Source organism: Populus nigra, chromosome 2, assembly GCF_951802175.1.
Source record: "Populus nigra chromosome 2, ddPopNigr1.1, whole genome shotgun sequence".
NCBI lineage: Eukaryota > Viridiplantae > Streptophyta > Magnoliopsida > Malpighiales > Salicaceae > Populus > Populus nigra.
In genome coordinates, this window is record NC_084853.1 from 17421494 (window position 1) to 17426493 (window position 5000).

Sequence of the window (5000 nt, forward strand, 5' to 3'; positions counted from 1 at the left end):
CCTCGCAATCCCCAAGCTCGGCGGTCCGCACCAGCCACGTCGGCCAGGCCTCCGACTTGCGAGCAGGGGCAGCGGCCACCGCCGCCGTGACGTCGCGGCAAGCAGACAGCCGCGCAGCAGCTGCCAGCACCTTGGCACAAGCACGGCAAATGAATGCCACGCCCACGCCGCGGATAAGCAGCCCCAACGCGCCCGACGGCTTGGAGCGGGTCCCGAAGACGGTGGCCGGAATCGGGTCGTCGCCGGCCGGAAAACGGGTCATCGATGCCGGCAATACTTCGGGCCATGAGGCCCCCCACCTTAGTCCGAGTTTAGCAACAGCCCACATATCCCCCGCGGCAGGCCTATGGGCGCCAGGCCAGCGCGCCCCATGGCCAGTCAGGGGGCACCCCCCTAAAGAGCAATAAGTGTCATTGAAGCTCTGGCAGGGGGAGACACTACTAGGTCCCAGCTGTCACCCCCCCTCTAAAAAATTCATTTCTTGGTATTTTGAGCTGAAATTTTGCACAGAGGTTGGCAAAAATCCAATCCAACTTTATTAATTTTTCCAGAATTTTTCGAGGTCGGGAAGTATTTTTTTTTATTTTCCTACCATTAAAAATCGAGGAAATCGGAAAAAATAGGAACCGGCCCGGAATGACCCCAAATTCAGTGGGCAGCCTCATAAAAATATGGCTGATTTTACTGGATTGATTTCATGTGGAAAGCACGACGTTTTGTTGTAGGAATGCGGGAACCCCGGCGGCTCGCCTGCCGCGGCCAGCGACGTCGGGCTGGCCCCTGCAGCGCCTAGCCTCTCCCACGCGGGGGGCAGGCCAGAACGCGGGGGGCCAGGGCCCGAAGGCAGCCCCCCCGCGGGCGAGAGAGCAAGCCAGCAGGGGCTGTCGCCTGCCGCGGCCAGCGACGTCGGGCTGGCCCCTGCAGCGCCTAGCCTCTCCCACGCGGGGGGCAGGCCAGAACGCGGGGGGCCAGGGCCCGAAGGCAGCCCCCCCGCGGGCGAGAGAGCAAGCCAGCAGGGGCTGTCGCCTGCCGCGGCCAGCGACGTCGGGCTGGCCCCTGCAGCGCCTAGCCTCTCCCCCGCAGGGGGCAGGCCAGAACGCGGGGGGCCAGGGCCCGAAGGCAGCCCCCCCGCGGGCGAGAGAGCAAGCCAGCAGGGGCTGTCCGCGCGTCGCGCGGCGCGGCATGGCTGCGGGGGCCGCTGCGCGCGCGCCCAAGCGCCCAAGGGCCCCCAAGGGCCCCAGGCCCTCAGGCCCCAGCGCCCCAGCGCCCAGCGCGGGCGGGCGCGCGCGCGCGTGTGGTCTTTGAGGGGCGCCGGCCTGGTGGCTCCCTAAAGAGCAATAAGTGTCATTGCAGCTCTGGCAGGGGGAGACACTACTAGGTCCCAGCTGTCACCCCCCCTCTAAAAAATTCATTTCTTGGTATTTTGAGCTGAAATTTTGCAGAGAGGTTGGCAAAAATCCAATCCACCTTCATTAATTTTCCCAGAATTTTTCGAGGTCGGGAAGTATTTGTTTTAATTTTCCTACCATTAGAAATCGAGTAAATCCGCAAAACTAGGAACCGGCCCGGAATGACCCCAAATTCAGTGGGCAGCCTCATAAAAATATGGCTGATTTTACTGGATTGGTTTCATGTGGAAAGCACGACGTTTTCTTGTAGGAATGCGGGAACCCCGGCAGCTCGCCTGCCGCGGCCAGCGACGTCGGGGACGCTGGCCTGCGCTGTCGAGCCCGCGAGGGCTGTCTCCGCGGCAGGCCCCCCCTGAACGGGGCACGACAGGCCACCGCGCTGGCTCGTCCAGCGTCGACAGTCCCTCGTCCAGGTTTCAGATCGCGCCAAGTCGAACCCATGACCTGCTCAAGCCATCGTGCGCTGCCGAATTCGCATCTGCGTGTAGGCTGCCATTCCACGCGGCAGCCCCTGTTTTCGTCAGCGTGCCCCCCTGACGAATTTTCCTGCCTGGCCCAGTCCAGCGTCCAGCCCCTGTTCGTCGAAAAATCTGCGCTGCTGATTTTCCACGACGAGCCTACTTTCGTCAGCGTGCCCCCCTGACGAATTTTCCTGCCTGGCCCGGCCAGTCCAGCCCCTGTTCGTCGAAAAATCTGCGCTGCCGATTTTCCACGCGGCAGCCCCTGTTTTCGTCAGCGTGCCCCCCTGACGAATTTTCCTGCCTGGCCCGGCCAGTCCAGCCCCTGTTCGTCGAAAAATCTGCGCTGCCGATTTTCCACGCGGCAGCCCCTCTTTTCGTCAGCGTGCCCCCCTGACGAATTTTCCTGCCTGGCCCGGCCGGTCCAGCATCCAGCCCCTGTTCGTCGAAAAATCTGCGCTGCCGATTTTCCACGCGGCAGCCCCTCTTTTCGTCAGCGTGCCCCCCTGACGAATTTTCCTGCCTGGCCCGGCCGGTCCAGCATCCAGCCCCTGTTCGTCGAAAAATCTGCGCTGCCGATTTTCCACGCGGCAGCCCCTCTTTTCGTCAGCGTGCCCCCCTGACGAATGTTCGTCGAAAAATCTGCGCTGCCGATTTTCCACGCGGCAGCCCCTCTTTTCGTCAGCGTGCCCCCCTGACGAATTTTCCTGCCTGGCCCGGCCGGTCCAGCATCCAGCCCCTGTTCGTCGAAAAATCTGCGCTGCCGATTTTCACCGACGAGCCTACTTTCGTCAGCGTGTCCCCTTGACGAATTTCCCTGCCTGGCCTGGACAGTCCATCTTCCAGCCCATGTTCATCGAAAAATCTGCGCTGCCGATTTCCCCGACGAACCTGCAGCTGCACAAATCTGCGCTGCCGATTTCCCCCCCTGTCGGCATGGCTGCCGCTGCCCCGATGTCGACGAATTTTCCTGCCTGGCCCGGCCGGTCCAGCATCCAGCCCCTGTTCGTCGAAAAATCTGCGCTGCCGATTTTCACCGACGAGCCTACTTTCGTCAGCGTGTCCCCTTGACGAATTTCCCTGCCTGGCCTGGACAGTCCATCTTCCAGCCCATGTTCATCGAAAAATCTGCGCTGCCGATTTCCCCGACGAACCTGCAGCTGCACAAATCTGCGCTGCCGATTTCCCCCCCTGTCGGCATGGCTGCCGCTGCCCCGATGTCCAGACCAACAGTCTTTTTTGTCGACTTTGCCGATTTTGTCCGCGCTGCCGATTCCAACACTACCCCCTGCATCCAAACCAGCATTGTTTCGTCAGCTCTTCCCCTGACGATTTTAGCCCTGTAACAAACAGTAGGCCTCCAATCCCGCCAACGGGAGCCAAGTTGATAGGGAAGAGAATTGAATGACGCGCCTGGTCCTCGCACCCCGCCACCCGAGGGGCCTTTTTCCCGGCAGCCTCTGAAAAACTCTAGCTTTCACGGTCCTCGCCGCCCCTCACCACCATGGCAGGCCTCTAATCCCACCCATCAGCAGTTGTAGCCGATAGGGCAGTGATTTGAATGACGCGTCGCGGGCCGCCGGGTCATCTCACCCGGCCATTAATTGGAGCGTTTTTGGCTGGCCGAGGATGGGGGGATGGATCTCTTCTTCCGAAAAAGCAAACAGTACATCGGGAGTTATGTTGACGGGGCATGGAATTGAATGACCCGTCGCGGGCCGCCGGGTCATCTCACCCGGCCATCCCGGGGAGCGTTTTTCCCGGCAGCATCGGGGAAACTCTTGCTTTCACTGCCCGCTGCCCAAGTCCCCACTCGCATCGGCCCCCCGCGCCAACAAGCCAACGCTGCCGAATCGGCAGACACTGCTGCCGAGTCTGCCGACACTGCCCCGCGGGCTGCCACTGCCCCAGTGTCTAAACCAGCGGTCTTTCTCATCGAGCCTTGGACTATCCAGTCCGTCCTGACTCATCGCCAGCACCTGCTGCCGATTCTGCCGACTTTGCCGATTTTCTCGGCGCTGCCGATTCCAACACTGCGCCCACCGTGTCTGAACCAGCGCTGTTTCCTCAGCGTGTCCCCTCGACGAATTTTCCTGCCTGGCCTGGACAGTCCACCGTCCAGCCCGTGTTCGTCGAAAAATCTGCGCTGCCGATTCTGCCGACTTTGCCGATTTCGTCGGCGCTGCCGATTCCACCACTGCCCGCCGTGCCTGAACCAGCGCTGTTTCGTCAGCGTGTCCCCTCGACAAATTTTCCTGCCTGGCCTGGACAGTCCATCGTCCAGCCCATGTTCGTCGCAAAATCTGCGCTGCCGATTTTCCCCGACGAACCTGCAGCCGCACAAATCTGCGCTGCCGAATCTGCCGACACTGTCCCGCGGGCTGCCACTGCCCCAGTGTCTAAACCAGCAGTCTTTCTCGTCGAGCCTTGGACTATCCAGCCCGTCCAGACCCATCGCCAGCACCCGCTGCCGATTCTGCCGACTTTGCCGATTTCGTCGGCGCTGCCGATTCCAACACTGCCCGCCGTGCCTGAACCAGCGCTGTTTCGTCAGCGTGTCCCCTCGATGAATTTTCCTGCATGGCCCGGCCAGTCCAGCGTCCAGCCCATGTTCGTCGAAAAATCTGCGCTGCCGATTCTGCCGACTTTGCCGATTTCGTCGGCGCTGCCGATTCCAACACTGCCCCCCGTGCCTGAACCAGCGCTGTTTCGTCAGCGTGTCCCCTCGACAAATTTTCCTGCCTGGCCTGGACAGTCCATCGTCCAGCCCATGTTCGTCGAAAAATCTGCGCTGCCGATTTTCCCCGACGAACCTGCAGCCGCACAAATCTGCGCTGCCGAATCTGCCAACACTGTCCCGCGGGCTGCCACTGCCCCAGTGTCTCAACCTGCGGTCTTTCTCGTCGAGCCTTGGACTATCCAGCCCGTCCAGACCCATCGCCAGCACCCGCTGCCAATTCTGCCGACTTTGCCGGTTTCATCGGCGCTGCCGATTCCAACACTGCGCCCACCGTGTCTAAACCAGCGCTGTTTCTTCAGCGTGTCCCCTCGATGAATTTTCCTGCATGGCCCGGCCAGTCCAGCGTCCAGCCCATGTTCGTCGAAAAATCTGCGCTGCCGATTCCCCCCTGTT